The sequence below is a fragment of the Neomonachus schauinslandi genome, chromosome 3, assembly GCF_002201575.2.
Source record: "Neomonachus schauinslandi chromosome 3, ASM220157v2, whole genome shotgun sequence".
Classification (NCBI taxonomy): Eukaryota; Metazoa; Chordata; class Mammalia; order Carnivora; family Phocidae; genus Neomonachus; species Neomonachus schauinslandi.
Genome location: NC_058405.1, coordinates 164,233,128 through 164,251,307, shown reverse-complemented (window position 1 = coordinate 164,251,307; position 18,180 = coordinate 164,233,128). Strand labels below are relative to the sequence as shown.

The window sequence follows — 18,180 nt, the reverse complement described above, 5'->3', positions numbered from 1 at the left end:
TATCAATAAAATTTAATTTTCACTAAGCCAATTGTGACCAAGCTCATTTTTAAATAGGAAGCCGACATTTAGGATTCTTATATGAGGCAGCAAATATGACATCCATGAGAGTTTCAAATTTGCACTAACACAGATCCCAAGTCAGGAACCTAGGGCTCTTCTTTGACACTAAACCACTCATTCATCAGGTCCTACTGGTTCCATCCCATATTATCTCCCGAATCTGTCTACTCTTTATGTTTCCAATGCCACACCCTTAGTGTAGTCCTGTCATTTCATACCTGGTTCACTGACACAACCAACTCCTGCCTGTCCCATCCTTCCTCCTCCATGCCATCACAATGGACTGTTGAAAGCAGAAGTGTATCCTTTTTAGAAGAGGGCAAACTGCCTAAACGTGGTCTTAAATGTCTGTTTGATCTGCTCTCCTGCCTAGTTTCCTGCCTTATTTGCTACCTCCCTATCCCTTTCCTCTGACACTACGTCCCATTTATGGACTAATTACTTGCAGTTCGCTCAAGTAGACATAGTTCACTTCTACCTCTGTGTCTTTGCAAACATTGTTCCTTTTGCTGAAAATGCCTTTCCCACTGCCCTCCCCACTTCCTTTCACCTTGATTGTAGTAGCTAACTGCTGCTTTCCTTTAGTCTCCAGCATACACACCATCTTCCCAATGAAGACTTCCCTGGTCCTTCAAGACTAGACTACATATCCTTCCTATATGCTTCCCCAGCATCTAAGTGAGTGTTTAATAAACTTTACAAACAACAGTATTGTCAACATTAACTGGTTAGTCTTGCAGGATCTTGTTCAGATGATTAGCTTGGGCGGGGGGCAGGGTGTGTGCTCAGGTATGATTATTACTCTGATTTCTGGTTCTGACATGCACACCCTCCCCCCCAGCACACTGACCTTAACAATGTCACCAATAGGTGCATCAGTTGGGAACTGCAATAAACTGCTCATATCAAGAACAAAAAATCACAGAGTCTTCAACAAAATAGAAGGTTATTGCTCTCTCACAGAAAGGGAAGTCCAAAGATGGATAGTCCAGGGCTGATCTGCCACATCACAAAGCACCTTGTCTAGCTGTTCCACCACCTTTAGTGTAGGACTTCCATTCTCTAAGCCACAAAATGTGTCTGGGTCTCCAGACATCCAACCTTCATTCCAAACAAGAAAAGGGTCAAAGTAAGGGGCATTCTTCCTGATGGGTAAAAGGGAGCTCTTCTTGATGCCTTACCTATTGCCTTCAGCTTATTCCAGATTGGCCACCCTTGTATGTAAGAAGGACTGTGAAATGAAGTCTTTGAGTTGAGCACACTGGTGCCTCAAATAATATCTTATTTACAAAGAAGGGGGAAGTGAATACTGAGTAGACAACTAGCAGTTTACTCCACACTGAGAGGAGTTGTATAATCCACTCTTTAAGAAAATAATGGCTCTGCTTTATAAATTCAAATTTCACATAATCTAAGAAACAACAAATTGTTTGGAAAGAGGAGTCACAGCAGGGACTTTTAAAACAGTACACTTCAAATATGAAAGAGGTTTTAAAAAACCCAAGTCATATATAATTTTTCAGGAACACATCTCTTATATACAAGGAGGGATACCCTCATACAGAGATCTCATTTATTCACTCCTACGTTATCCACAATGAACTATCAGTGAGTAACATTGAACATATTACCTTCTGTGCTCCTCACTTTATGAAGCAGGATTGGTATTCCCACTTGCAGATGAGAACACTGAGGCAGAGAGTAGTTTAGTGACTTATGCAAGAATCACACTGTTGGTGATAGCACAAGCACTCGAACCCAGGGCCAACTGATGCTCTACTCTGTAATGCAACTTCCCCACAAGCCTCCCCCATTTCACTTGGACTAATGATTCTGACACTCCCCAAAATACAATTTCCATCATGTTGAATGTGCTACTTAAGATTGAAGTGTATTCACAGATGAATAACTGAAATGTATGAAATATTCACACTGTATGAGTTTAAACATGACACCCAATAACTGAGCCCATGCTGGCTTATCCCTAATGGAAAATATTGGACACTTTATTGTGTTTAAGTACACGATGAGTGATTTAATTAGATTACTCAGGGTCTTAAAGCTAGAAGAGTCTGTATAGATCTTCCAGAAACCCCTTACTCATTTTTGAGATGAGAAAACTCAACTGGCTAACTGATTTGGTGAGAGTCATACAACGAATGAGCAGTACTGCCAAGGAGAGAACCCAGGCCCCCAACCTTCAGTGTTCCAAGGTTCTCTTTTTCTGCAGCATCCCTTAGCTTTCACTTTCCCAAATCTTACAGCCAGTGATCTAAGTCCTCCACCACATCCTGATACCCTTTGTTTTATAGAACTATTTGTACTGCGTAGATATAAATCAGAGATTTTCAAAGTCCAGCTTAAATTCCCTGGCACCCTTAAGGCACTCCATGATTTTCCTAATGAGAATTAATTGTTCTTTGCTCTCCACTTAAATTATACTTTAAACCTCCATTTTAGAACGTAATTCCTTCTGATTTATATTAATTATTTTTGCTGGTGTCCCCTTCTAGATTATAAGCCTTTTAAAGGACTTGTTCTTTATAGCCTCCAAGCAGCTGGCTCGCTCTTTTGTCTAGACCAGGTGTTCAATGTGAATTCATTGAATGAATGAGTGAATAATATAATTATATTTTAACATTTTTTAGGATATTTTAATTTTCTTTTTTTAATCAAAGTATAGTTGACACCAATGTTACCTTAATTTCAGGTGTACAACATAGTGATTCAACAACTCTGTACGTTATGCTATGCTCACCAACTGCAGCTACCATCTGTCACCACCTAATGCTACTATAATACCATTGACTATATGCCCTATGCTGTACCTTTCATCCCTGTGAATTATTCATTCTGTAACTGGAAACCTAGTTTAGTAGGTTTAATAGAGTATTTCTTCAAGTGTTTCTGTTTAAAGGTGTGTCTCTCTAGATTTAAAAATAAACAAAATTGTGCTCATCCCTCTATATTAGTACTTTCCATATTGTGTTGTTTGTTGTCTATTTTCTCATTTAGAGTATCCTCCAGCAGAATGCCAAGTCTGCACAAATAGGCTTACTTACATTTGCTCCCTCCCATTCCCTAATGCCCAGCACTGTGTCTGATACAAAGTCAGCACCCAAGCATCCAATAAATGGGAGATAAGTGAATGAATCTCCTCCATTTCATAGATGCTCATAGGATTTTTGCAGTTTGAATCCAAATCTTTCTGAAGCATATACCCATGGAAGTAAATACCTCCAAGCAGCTATTTTGTTCTTCCAAAGAAATTATTGTAGAATGTGTGAGAACATTCAGTGGGCAAATATGCAACATGTCTTAGAAAAAATGGAAGTGTGGTTGTCAAGGAGGAAAGATACAAGGACAAGAGTCTTTGAAGCTGTGTCATTAACTATTCCCAGTAATGCTGACTACAAACCAACCACAATACTTCAGTGCCCACCCAACAATAAGCAATTCTTGCTTGTGCCTCTGGGATGTTTGAGCAGACAGCTCTGCTGATCTTGGCTGGGCTTGGCTGGGTGGTTTGTCTGGTCTCAGTTAAACATCTCACAGGTACAGGGAGATATATCGATGTACGGGGGTCAGCTGGCCTGCAGCTGAAATAGAATATTCTTGGCTGGAATGACTAGGCTAACTCATCTCTATTCCAAGTCTCTAATCATCCAACAAGCCAGCACAGATGTTCTAATGGTGAGGAAGAAGGTAAGAATGAGAATAAGCCTGATTGCACAATTGCTTTCAAGCCTCTGCTAATGCCATGCTTGCCAACAACTCATTGGCCAAAGTAAGTTTCATGTCTGAGACAAGAATCAAAATAGAAGACCACTGTAAAGTTATATAGCCAACAGGGTGGAGTGGAGAAATGGAGCCAGTGTTGCAAATCTACCACAGAATAAAAACTGAATATTGCTTGTTTAAATCTTTTGCCCCTAGCATGTAATAGTAGGCTTGATAAATATTTGTTGAACAGATGTGCAGATCAATGGATGGATAGATGAATGGATGAATTAATGAAACTAGTTTATGGGGCTCTTAACAGAGACTAGTCATCAATAACTCAACTATCGACTAGATTATGCCAGCAAGAAAACATTTGTCCTGAGATTTCCACAAGGTCCAATATAATAACTTACAAAAGTAGAAACAAGCACACACTTACTGGGTCCATCAAGCAGCTCTGGGAATGCGTTCTTCAGAATCCTTCTCTGGTGAACATGAAGTATTTTTCAAGGTATCCACCCTTCTTTAGTTATAACAAATATTTCTGTGCAACTAAACTGAGTTTTTATCACAACTGCATTAAAGACATTTTAATATCTCCAATTCTTGCTTCTTTACTGCACAAAATTAAAGCATCAAAAAAGTATCTTTGGGGAAAAAGAAAAGTATCTTTGGTCACAATTACAAGCTTTTTTATCGCAAGAACAGCAACATTAGAAGCCTCCTGAACCACAGCTAACCTCTCACAAAGCCAGGCAAAAATCCAGTTTTGAAGTAGATCTCTACTCAGGAACCTTTAGTAGAGGAAGAAATTCTCCACAGGTGATTAGATTGCACTGTAAAATTCTCAACCAAAACTGAGAGCTGCTTATAGCTTCTTCCTTTATCTAAACCCAAAACAGTATACAGCATTCTAATGAAATGGATTTAATAGAAAATTAATTCACCAAGTCAAGGGGTTAGGATGATGAGACTTCTACATTGTACTCCTAGGAAACAGGAAAATGGCACACTTGTTCTAAGAAATAAACTCAAGAGCTTTTGGTGAGTTCTGTATAATAAGCAAGTGATCAATATTAATTGTTGATAGTATTTAATGTTTCAGATTGCCCTGAGGAACATGAAAAATTGGGGACGTATAGTTAGTTCACTAACATTTACTGACCCTTAGTATATGCCAGTCTCTGGGCTAAGCACTCTTAATTCATTGTCTCATTTACTCCTTACAACATCCTATAACATGGGTATTTTTCAAATGTTTACATTTTCCTATACATATTATAGAGGAAAGAGTTAATACTGCCAACAGCCGGGGGACCATGCATCCTGGTTTGGCCTGATTTGTGCTTGTTGTCCTGGCATAATTGTTGATAACACTCACTTCACCCTTAGAAGTGCCCTGGTTTGGATGATTGTTATGATCACCCTGGTAAAGAAACTTGCCCACACAGCTAGTAAATGGCTGAGCTGGGACTACCAGGTGGGTTAATCTTACACCAGGGACGTCAATTTCACCTCACTGTCTTACAATTCCAGCCACAATGATGACTGACAGAGTCCATTCCTGGTATCTGTCAACTTAAATCCAGAAACTGAGAATGTAGAGATCCTGAAGTGTAATAAGACTAGAAAGTGGAACTTGAGTAAATTCTAGTTATATTCCCAAAAGACTGGGAAAAACTGAATAGCCCCAAGAGCTGGAAAACAAGCAGGGAATAGATGCTTTCCAAAGCAAAGTCCCTGAAATTCATCCTTTGGATAGAAATTAAAACATTCCTTTATATACTTAAATATCAACTAACTTATTGAATTGCTATTGCATTTATTGAATATGCGCATTGAAGAGACCAAGATTCTGTCCTAGTTCCTAAGTAAAAGAGAACACAAGTTTACAGTTAGAATATCCTTCCTCTTTCCCATTTATCTTACTACCAGTAAATAGCAACATTTATCTCCTTTTTTGCAACAGGAAGGATAGTTTGTATTTTCAAAGAGGGTCAATTTGGGTAAAATGTAAATCAACAAAATCAAAATGCATTCTTTCAAAGTCCCGCCGGTTCCCCTAGTAGTAGGGATTATGTACATTAGCAGCACAGAAAATGTAAAAGAACTAAGGAGGAAAATTGTAGGGGAAATGCAAATAAGTACATTTCTTGTATTTATTCATGAGTAGATTTCTTGCAAAAAGAGACAATCACCCAGGTTCCTTAGATCATACTGACTGTTCTTTGCTAATGCACAAGACTAGGAACTCATGCACGTGTTCCTTATGCAAATCAAATTGGAAAAAAATTAACTTGGAGGAGTGGTTGTTTGCTTATAAAAGAATTCCCATTAAATTCTCTTGAGAAAATATATAGACTAAATCAAAGGAGGAGGAAATAACTAGTCCAAAAAGATGACAATAGTTGAAGTCGGCCCAAATTATAAGAACAGAGGCCAAATAAGAGTCAGGGAATTAAAAAAGCAATTAGAATAAACACATAGAGATGCGAGAGGAAAGGAGAAATAGAAATAAGGCCTTCTTACAGAATAATTAGAGAGAGTGGTGGTGACTCAGAATTGCTCCTCCAAACTACAGTCTACATAGTGAAGCCAGAGCATCTCAAACTCTTAGGGGATGCTTCCATTGTAGACAGTGACAACAGATGTCCCAGCTGCTTGATTGCTCTGGAGAGAACTGTGTGAACAATAATGCAAACCCCACCTAGGAGACAGAGAGAGAGAAAAAGCTAGAGAAAAAAAATTCATAAGGGAAGAAAGGAGTTGGGTGGTCGCTCAGCCATCTGCTTGACAACACCTACAGGCCCACCTGAACCATCCCAAGCAGATGAGACCTCCAGACCTGTAGCTCCATGATCCCCCTTGGTCACAGTGTCCTGGGGTGGAACATTGGTCAGAATACTTTCCTTCGTACTAATATCAACACTCTTTCATCCTGTTCACAGTGCAGGGAGACAACAGGCGAGCCCCTCCCACCTTGTTTTCCTGTAGGGCCGACGGGCACTAGCGTGGGGATAGTGTCTCCTGGAAGAATATTACCAAGAAACGCTCTTTGTCACCTCCAGGCATTCATCGAGATCCTGGAAGCCTTTCCTCCTGAGAGGCGATTCCTAGATTTTAAGAATTGGTGTGGTTTGAGAAGACCATTTTAAAAAAATCAGTGTTAATGAAATAAAGCTTCTCATAATTAGAAACACATCAAGGCAAGACATTTGGGAAATGAGACTCTGTCCCCTGGTGACTCTCCAGATATGGGTTCCATCGGCCAGGACCCACCGAAATCCATTGAAATGTGACTGTCTGAAAACAGAGAGGCCATAAAGAATGGCACACAGGCCAACATTTGATCCAGGCAGCTCTGGACTTTGACAGCTCTCTCTGTTCTACCAACTCCTGTTTTAGGTGGTAAACATTCTACTATTAGGTGGTAAAAAATTCTACTATTAGGTGGTAAACATTCTACTAGTGCTAATACTATGAATAGTAACAATGACACAAAATTATACAGTTCGCATTTATTGGTGCTTGCTGTGTATGGTTAAGCAGAATAATGACCCCCGTCCCCACCCCCAAAAATGTCCTAATCCTCAGAAACCATGAATATGTTATGTTAACGGCAAGGGAGAATGGAGGTTGTTAATCAACTGACCTTAAAATCAGGAGATCATCCTGGATGACCTGGGTAGGCACAGGTCAAATGACCCTAGCTCCATGTCCAGACATGCACTGCTCTGACCCAGCTGTTAGACTGGCTCCATAGAAGCTTAACAGCAGAAGAGGAGGGCAAACAGTCAGTGTCAGGCTGAAGAGACGTGAGAAAGACCTGACCGGTCACTGCAGGTTTTGAAGATGGAGGAAGGGGCCATGAGCCAAAGAATGCAGGCAGCCCCTGAAGCTGGAAGAGCAATAACAATAGGAAAACCCAGATTCTCTTCTGGGGAGAGAAGAAAGGCAGGCGGCCCTGCCAACACCTTGAATTTATCCTGCTAACCCCCATTTTGGACTTGGGAGCTCCAGCCCTATAAGATACTAAATGTGTGTGGTTTTAAGACATGAAGCTTGCACAGATGGGTTAGAGCAATAATAGGCAGCGAATACACTGTGCCAAACTTTGGGCCAAGTGTTTCACGTCCAACTATCTCTCATTCTGGCAAACACTGCAATCATCCCACTCACACCAATGAAGAAACTGAGGCTCCCAATGTTTAGGGACTTACCTAAGGTCTCGGCTAGTCAAATGCAGAGCTAGAATGCAATCCAGGCCTGTTTGACTCCAAAGCCCGGATCTCTTCTCTATTCAAGACTAACCCATATGGAATCAAACCTGAAACGACCTTAGCTCCGTGTCCAGATATGCACTGCTCCGCCCCAGCTGTTCGACTGGCTCCACAGAAGCTGAACAAAGCATACACGTGCGCACACGCACACACATGCACGCACACATACACAGAGTCAATTACCATTTAAAAATAGCTCCCTATCCAAATGGCCAAATGAAAGTATTATTTTGGTCTAATTGGTCCTCATTTATTCACTATATAGGACTCTTCTGAAAAAAAGGATGGAAGGGGCCAGGGGTGACTTGTGAATGTAGCCTGAATGCTTGGCTGAAAGCACTTTGAATCAATAAGCAAGCTAATGCTTTGGTCTAGGAAATTTACTACAGTCAAGTTTGAAATGCTTTTCACTTTTATAATTAATTACTGTGGGTAATGCTTTTTGTTATTATTTTTTATAATTAATTACCAAGCATTGCTAGTCGCCAGCAACTTTTCATACACTGCTTAAGCATACAGAGATAAGAAATCCGAACCGTAACTAGAGTGCGTGTTCATGGATTACTAAAATACTCACATAAGAATTACACACTAATTCAACTACAATAAAAAAAAAATTACACTTGAAGAGCTTATTATATACTATTCCTTCCCCTTCTGAGAAACATTTGAGCAGAAGCCTAGCATGGTTACCATGGCAACTATAATGCAAAATTGTCAGTAACTTTATGAATTGCAAATTCCTCTAAGGGTGTTGGGGATTTTTTTTCCTACTTCCATTTTTAACCATCTCATATGCATTATTCCAGCAATATGTTAAACAAGGTTTTTGGGAACTCATGCATCATTTCAAAACAAGTTATGTTCTAAATGCTCAAATTCCATTATTCTAACAAGAGAAAGCTAAACAGGGAACACCCAATTTGCCGAATATTAAATTGTCCATTGTTTTTAATGGAGTTCCCAACACATTTACTACCCTCACCTTTTCTGAAAAGGATCCAGTTAGTCAAATAAAAGGAATCACTATATTCTTCATCATTGTCTGTATCTCCCTGAGAATGGAGAAAGAGATAGTCCTAGTTTAAAAACAAAACAAAACAAAAATAAAATAAAATAAAATAAAAATGCACAGGCCCACAATCTGCTTTTCCTCCAAGTAACTTCAGTCACTTTCTGCATCAAACCTTTAACCAAGTGAATGGTCAATGTTCACTATTGTCCTTTCTCAATACATCTTCTCTCATGTTCTCATTAGACCATGAAAATGACCCAGAGAAGTTCCTTGAGTAGCGAGTTTCCCAACATGGTCTGTTTGTGTTGGGAGGTTAGAGACTTGGAAAGATAGCAAAAAGCATGTGTGACAATGTGAGTGCTTTCTCACAAATACTTGCAATGGCAGGTGGGGGTACCCACATAATCCTAATTGGTTCTGGTGTTAGCATTGCCATTTCCTAGCTATGTGGCTTTGGACAAATCACTTATGCTCTGCGAGCTTCAGCTTCCTCCCCTCTAAAACTGGATTTTAAATTTTTGCTCTGTCCGTTTCACAAGACTGTTGTAAGGATCACATGAGATCATGTATTTGAAAGCCACCATGTCCTATTAAAATATTACTCGCAATTCTTCTCAATTTTTATTTCAGATAACCAGTACTAAGAATCTCCAAAATATGAATATTCTTTATTTTCAGAATCTGATGTCAAGAAGATAAATGCTGATTCGTACCTTGGGTGTCTTGGGGTTTAGAAAATAAATTGAAATAAAGGTAAAGACAAAAAAAGCAGAATGAAATCCTATTTTATGAAGGAAGACCTACATTTTTGCCTCTGATCAGTTTCCAAGTTGTGAGACCTATTTGTTTGCAAGACTACACACAGAGAATGACTGCATTCAAAGCGTATCTCTAAGACAAGGGTACATCCATGTGCTCACTGAGCTCAAGGAGGAACAGCATTTTGCGAAGCCAAGTGAGTCTACTGTTTGTTCCTCTCTGTGCTGTTTTGTAGCAACTTCTCGAGGTTGGAAGAATGCTAGTGTTTTTCCTATCCTTGAACAGTAGTCTTCAAAAAGGATGTAAGTATGGCAGAACCCTTGTTAGACATAAATTATTGTGTACAAGACAATCAGAGAAACATGGTGGAGAAGCTTTAAAAGACTGAGACTCTGGTTTCCGGGACTTTCTTTTCATTCCTTCATTTGTTCACTTAAACATTGACTAAGAGCCAATTCTACTCTATTCCAGAAAATAAAAGGAAGAATCAAACACATTTGCACTCATGAAGAGCTCTCTGATTTATTGAGGGGAGAGTATATGATCTTTTTTTCTAGCCCTAACTGCATCGAAAGGCCATCAGGACACAGAAATGGCAAAGACTACCACAAATGGGGCAGGAACAAGTAAAGAGAGACATCCCAGGGAAAGTGTGTGTGAGCTACATGGATTTAGGAGTTTTCCAGGTGGAGAATTGGTGCAGGGATTCTGCAGAGTAGGAGGCATGTGGAAATGCTTGGGAAGGTGAGATTGGAATGTTGAAGACGCCCATGGCTAGAGCACAGGATGCCAAGGATGGGGAATAATTTCACGGAGCAGGTCCAGGTCCAACTTGTCAGCATGCAGTATGTGCAGAAGCAATGGGGAGTCGGAATATTTTAAATAAGGAAGGGGAATGACCTGTCAGATCTGGGTTTTTGGCAGGACCCTTTAGGAGTAGCAGAGTCAAGCAAAACGAGTACAAGTGGCAAAGTCCCTGCCACGTGCAACAAGAGAGCCTGCTTTCATCAGAGCAGACCCAAAGCCCAATGGTCTTGAGGGCATGAAAAGCCGGGGAAAACTGTGGCAAGGAAGTCAGGATCCACACTGGACTCCACAACTTCCTGAAAGTTTGAAGAGTGTCAGCATTATCTCAGAAGGTGAGCACACAGATTCCATGGTATCTCCGCCTTCCCCAGCTTGGCAATAATACAAAAATGTGGTCGATCCCCTTCACTCCATGTAACTCACACCAGATGCTGATGCCCTTCGACTCTTCCACAGCTACAGTTCCCCAAATCATTTCTTTCCAGAGGTCAGGCATCTGGAGCTCATTAAATCCCACACACCAGCATTTTAACTGTGTAAAACTGTTTATTTGCAGTGCAAATGAGTGTTGAATTTGATTTACACAGCACTGTGTATTCTTCATTCTGGGAGGATGGCCTGCTCACCTAGGAGCTTGGGGCAATGGGGAGGACCTTTGGCCAAAAGCTGGAATTGGAAATGTAGGCTTTGTGAATCATTTGTAAAGAATGGAGAGCTTCAGGTCTTAGAGAAGGTTTATGTGACCTCCTTGTTATACAGGCAAGGAAACCAAGACCTGAAGAAGTTAAATGACAGAGGTGGAGGCTGGGACTCGGGTCTCTTGATTCTCAGTCCAGTGGCCTTCTAGTTCCCCTGCCTCTCTACAGTTCAACATACAAAAGAAGAAGAAGAAGACGACAACAATGACAGGGGAGGAGGAGGAGGAGGAGGGGGAGAAGAAAGAAAGAAAAGAAAAGAAAAGAAAGGGAAAGAGAAGAAAGGAAAGGAAAGGAAAAGAAAGGAAAGGAGAAGAAAAAAAGAAAAAGAAGGGGGAAGGAGGGTCTTATCTATGATGAAATTCAAAAATGAAAAAAAAATTACGTATGTGTAATGTGGCACATTCATATTGTAGTATAAAAATGAGAGAAAATTGATGAGATTTGTTTGAAAATGACTTGTCCTCTGTTTGATTGGCATAAAGTTATGGAATACATGATGTATGGCTCCTGGATCAAATCTGAAACACGAAATAACCTGCTCAAAGTCACGTGGCTTGTGAGTCTAAGTCTGGGTTTTTTCATCTGGAAAATGGGCATAATAACATATACATCAAAGTTGGATTGTTTTATTTAATTAACCTTTGAGAAAATAGCTTAAAAGACAGGGGCTAGTATTGTGTTTTATATATTATATATGTGGGTTTGAGCTTAAAATAGTTTCCCTGGGAACTCACCATATATTCATTCCCATGATGCTGTCATTGTTCAAAATATTTGGTACATTTTTTTCCTTTGGAACTGCTGCCAGAGCTAGCTTTTACATCTTAGGAGAAAATCATCCCTTTAAGCCTACGTTTTGGCCAAGAAGAGTTTTACTCAGTTTTATCAACTTCATTCACCAATGTTAGCTGTGAGGGAGTTTTAACCATTTGTGAAAACAACAGCCAAATACAAAAGATGAAGATTTGCCATGACTTAGGATACTCAAAAGAATTTGCTTCCTCAGGTAGAGGGGATACATTTTCTATTTGCCAGAGCAGGCCCAGGAGCCTTGGGAAAGTCACAAGCCATGGTACCAAACCCTGTTCCAGAGTTGAGAAGGTGGGAAAGGGGATGTTGAGGACTCAAGGTCAGCCCTTGGAACGCTAGAACTTTCTGGAACTTTTGAGATAGAAATCTTGCCTCTCAGAAACAATTCCATATGGATTTTCACAAGTAGGAAAGATCATTCTAGCTCCGGGAACGATTAATTCTCATTCTGCGTGAGGGATAGAAGGTAAAGAGAAGGCCTGTGAGGGCCACTCCTGACCTTGAATGCAAAGCAGCCTGAGGAAGACACAGAAGGACACGCAGGCTGCTCCTACCCACTCCTTATTCAGGATAAACTTATCCCCTCTCCTCTCCACTGAGACAGACAGACACAGGCACGCACACGCACACACACACGATTACAGACTCCCTGCCTCTGAAACTTTCAGGGATTCTAGGGTTAGCATCTTGCTTGCAAATTGCACCTCGAACATTTTCATTCTTCATGTTGTTATCATTATAACCCTATCATTATACTGCTGGCTAATCATGAATAAAGCAATAAACAGAGGAAAAAATCCTTTCCCTGGTGAGCACAAATAATTGCAGATGAATACCTCATGTTTGGGCTCTGCACCACGTAACGTTCTATGCTATTATGAGCAATATCAGAGGATGTTTTATCGCAAGGGATCATTTTTTCTAATAGTCATGTTTACTCCCCTTTCAGATTCCAGCCTCGTCGTGAAGGCCCTACAAAGTTCCTGGGAGGGAGTTTGCAGCTCTGGCCTGCAAGCAATGGAACAAGAATCCTTTCTCTCTGGGAGTAATCCTCACGGGAAAATGTGAAGCCAAGCAGAAGAGGGCAGGAGGTTCTTCTTTAGCCAGAAGTTGAAAGAAAAAAAACACATAGGATATGGATTCTGGAGTGAGCTTCACTGCTGGGGGTGAAGGAGCAAGGAAAGGAAATCCAGCATTTCCTTTGAAAATCTATCATGGCCCTGAGAGGCTACTGGGAGGTGAAACCAGCCTATTGTACAGGCCAGATGGGGCGTGGGGCTGCAGGTGGCTCCATTTTCTTCCCTCCCCTGCCCGCCACTGTGGCTCTGCTCGCTCTCCCTCCTCCCCCAGCAAGGACAGCTCAGACACACACTGAAGCGCTTTTGGTCACCCTCGGATAGTAGAACAGCTTCGTGTTCAGGTATTAAAAGTTCATCTACTCACCTATTCTCAAAGCCTTCTAATCCCTCGCCCACTTAAGGTTCTTTTTCCCCGCTCAGTAGTGAGCAAGTCTCTGCTTCTGCTGTTTGTCCACCCTGTTCTTTCTCCCAGTCCCCCTGCCCCCCTCGCTGTGCTACTTTTGGCTCCCGCAGGGTCAGGACAGAGACAAGAGACAAGGGATAAAGGGTCTATTAACTGATGACCTTGTATTCTGTGAAGATGCCTTTGGTGTGTCGGCTGCACAGATGCTGGCTCCTCCTCACATGAGTGTTGCGGGGTTCTTAAGAGACACGACCATCCCCCTTTCCACTGGGTGCTGCCCTCTGACACCACAGTGTCCCCGCCCTCACCCCCACAGTGCTCTCTCAGGCTGACTGTGAAAACACTACACGCACTCTCCTTGCCGGGTTTGCCGCGCCCTGGCAGGAAGTCCTCTAGGGCGATGCCTTTCAGGATGACTCAAGCAGGTATTAGCCATCCGTGCCATTCCCCTCCCCAGCCCAACCTGGAAGCCTAAAGCCCTGTCACACTGCCCTCTGCATTGGCTCTGCCAACAGAAGCAGCTCCAGGCAGTCTCCTGCCTTTGGGCTTCTGCAGGCTAGAGTCAGGATCCTATCTCCACGCCCCGCCATGTTCAAAGGACCCACATCAAGATCTCAAGAGAATTCTGAGTCAAGGTCTCTGGAGCGTCACTCCATGAGTCATGGCTACACTTCACTGAGTGAACAGTGAGTCCAAGCCCTGCCCTCCAGGATGAGAACCATCCCCTCTCCCTTCCTCTCTATACCCTCGGCTCCCTGTATGGCAGGTGGCTCTAGCTAGGATTACAGATCATGTTTCTCTTGAGAATATATGAGCTTTTTGACTTAATCAAATATTTTAAGCATAATATCCTTCTCTGTTATCATTTTAGGCAATTTACAGAGATGAATATGATTTCTTATCTATAACACATGAAGTATGGATTTTTAGATTCATTAGGATATGTAATTCTGACATATAAAAGTTTATACTCATAAACAGTATTTCCACAGCACACAGGTCAAGGATAGTCTCATATTTATAGTGAAATTCATCTCTGTTCAATTAAAGTTAATCTTGAAAACCTATATTATGTATGTATGAAAACATACATAATATAAGGTACTTAATTCTTTCATAAGTTCTTATGAAAGTGATGAATAGGTGGATGGATGGAGAGATGAAATATTTTTAAAGCACCAAATCTAGGAAGTCAATATGAAATTAGAGATGGATTTGGTTTCTTATTCTTCAACATGATAGCTGTGACCTTGGGAAATGTCATTTAACCTCTTCATGTCTCAATGTCCTCGTCTGTAAATAGATACAAATACGGTCATCACAAAGCCTCGCTCTGAGCATCAGATAAGATAACCCTGGGAGCTCTAGAGCTACATATAACAGAAGGGTTTTAGTGAGATGGGGGCAGAGGTTCTGCAGCTGTTACCTTGAACAATTTCCATGTATCGGTGACTCACTTTCACTACCTGCAAAATAGACATTGAAAGACTTCTCTCCAGCTTTCCCTGCAAGGCAACCCATGCAGGGCATATCGGGGGCCCTTTGATTTCAGGCCCCAGTGGATCTCACTAGCTGTACAACCACAGAGCAGCCACCAAAATCTCTGTGCTACAGTTGTCTCAGCTGTTTTAAAAGGATAACGATGACTACCCCAGAGAGTGGTCCTAAGAATCAAATGTCTTAAAGTAGCACAGTGCCTAGAACATAGCTAACAGTACTCAGCCGAGGCAACTATTAGAATCAACAGTGTCCTGTGAATTTCCAGGGAAAAATACCATGGGGTTGCCTCTCCCTTTATTGCCTAGATTCAGGCATTTCTGAATAAGCTCTGTTGCTATGGTTACCTCCCAAAGACACCACATTTGAAAATGTGTTGGGAGATAGGGATTGATGGCAGAAGGCTTTAGTGGAGGACACAAAGCAACTTCAGCAACTGAGACATTTTAATACATGCGAAGTCTTTCTCTTGGAAACCAAAGTCACATTTTGCCAAAATGGAAATGAACTCAGGAAGTGGAGTTTCAGAAGTTCCGCATTTGGCCAGCCTCCTTCCCCCATCACTGGGACCTCAAGGACAGGTATATCTGGCCCTGAACCAACTCCTGAGCATCTCGGTTTTCTCCCCCCAGGATCTGGCAGTCTGAAGGATGTTGGTTGCCAGACAGAATTCATCAGATTCACTTCCCAGATGCTATCGCTTCTCATGCCGAATAAAAAATAGGTTGCCCAGAAATTGAGGTTGGAAAGGACAAGGGTAGCTGAGAAATGCACAGTGATACGCACAGAACAATAAAGGGCTATTCTTGTGAAAATTCATTAGCATATATATTTGAATATTTCAGGGATCTTCACATCCCTCCAATCCCATACTCAGTCCCTATAGGGGCCAGACCTAATATCCCAGGCTAAACTATCCCCCACAGCAGTGTTATAAATGGTTTTCGATCTGTCAAAATCAGCCACGGCTCCAACAGGGAATGAATAAAAGTTGGCCTGACCACGCTTCCTGTTTCCAACTACAGCAAACCCAAGACCTGATGGGGCCTCATGGGCCAGAGTATTGTACACTCAATCCTACTAAAAAGACTCTTTCTTCTCGGTCATTTTTTCCCAGACGTCCCAGGGAGCTGTCCTGCTCTTATTTGAAATTCAAACCACAAGGAAGTCACCTCTAAAAATACCAAGTTTCCCACTTGCCTTTTCACGATGATGCAGCACCACCTAGGGGACAGTGTCATTCATTTCTTGCTCTTTGCACTATAAAATTCCTTTTAAAATATTGCAGCTCCCCCGTCCCCCCCTCCCCCACGGCCCTTATCTACATAAGAAAGCCACAGAAGCTTCTCTGCACACTTCTTTCTAGATTCAGCTCCAGACTTACGTCAACTGGAAACCCTGGTGGCCTAATTTATTACACAATGATCACTGCGGCTCACATTTACAATCGCCATGGAAAATTTGCTTTATCATTATCAGAACTACCAGTTATGAAGCACCTATCACATGACAAGGTATATATGTTTATTTCTAATATATACAATAGTCCTTCGAATTGGGCATTAGCATCCCCATTTTACATATGCAGAAATCAAGGCTCGGAAGAGCGAAGAGACTTCCCAGGATCCCAGACCAGGGCTGTCTTACTCTTTCCACTATAAAATGCAATCTCTTTATCCTAACCTGAGTTGTGCCTACATGGCAGTGAGGCTGCTCATTTTAATGACTATACAGCAGAACATTCAAATAAGTATTGTCTTTCAAAGAAGTCACTTTGAATCCTCTACTGTCATTCCAATGACTAATGCTCCTAACATTTCTGAGTGTCTGTGGCTGGAACTGCCTGCAGCCCTGAGCTGCACAACACAATCTCACGTTACATGATGTTACATGTTTAACTTAAACATGGTGGAGATACCATGATGTCAAGCAGTGTAACTTTTTCAGGCCCATTCTCTGTAGATTTTGATTCAGTGTATCTGGGAAAGGGCCCAGGAATTTGTATTTTCATCAAGAATGCAAGTAAATGTAATCATCAGGAAAGTTCTAGAAATAATGTAATGATACATACATGTGCTTTGGGGTCAGAAGGACTTGGGTTGTGGATCTAGCTCTGTTTGTTTGTTTGTTTATGTATTTATCACAGAGAGAGAGCACAAGCAGGGGCAGTGGGCAGAGGGAGAAGCAGGCTTCCCGCGGAGCAGGGAGCCTGATGCGGGGCTCGATCCCAGGACCCCGGGATCATGACCTGAGCTGAGGGCAGACACTTAACCAACTGAGCTACCCAAGCGTCCCGCTCTTTTTTCTAATTGTGTACCCCTAGGAAAGTCACTGAAAGCCCTTGAGTATCAAGTTTCTCATCTATAAAATCATATTAATATTTGTTAATAGTCACCAGACAGGGTTGTGGTATAGACTGAACGAGATGAAGGATGAAGGGCTCACATACTGAGTACCCGGCTTATAAGCGTCACTTCGTAATCGGTCGTTGCTATTGTAACATAATCAGCCTCTCAGCTCATCAAATTTGCCCTATGTGACTTTTTGCTATTTCCAAATATTAAATCCACAGTGAAATGATATCAGTTTTCAATTAGCAATAATCGCGCCTCGGATAAACCTCATTGGCTACGATACTGCCACTGCGCAAAGCTAGTGAAATGATATCAGGACACATAAAATATACTACAGTAACATGCTTAATTAAAAAAATAAACAACTAAAAACCCACAACACACTGGTACAAGAGATGGCAGCAACCCAAGTGTCTATGGATAGATGATGAATAAATAAAATGTGGCCTATACATACAGTAGGATATTACTCAGCCCTAGAGAGGAAGGAAATGCTGACACCTACTACCACATGGATGGACCTGGAGGACCCTATGCTGAGCAAAATAAGCCATCACACAAAAGGACAAATACTGTATGATTCCACTCATATATGAGGTAGCTAGAGTGATAAAATTCATACAGACGGAGAGAAAATGGTGGTTGGCAGGGGCTGGCAGGAAGGGCAATGCGAAGTTACTGTTCAGGGGGTA

The 18,180-nt window shown here is 41.5% G+C and overlaps 1 non-coding gene across 1 annotated transcript; it reads right to left on the bottom strand.

Moving 5' to 3' along the window:
• Nucleotides 1-17,640: 17,640 nt before the first annotated feature.
• Nucleotides 17,641-17,788, bottom strand: LOC123324344. Its single transcript, XR_006539751.1, has one exon. It is a non-coding gene; the product is annotated as a U4 spliceosomal RNA (small nuclear RNA).
• Between the last annotated feature and the right edge of the window lie 392 nt (nucleotides 17,789-18,180).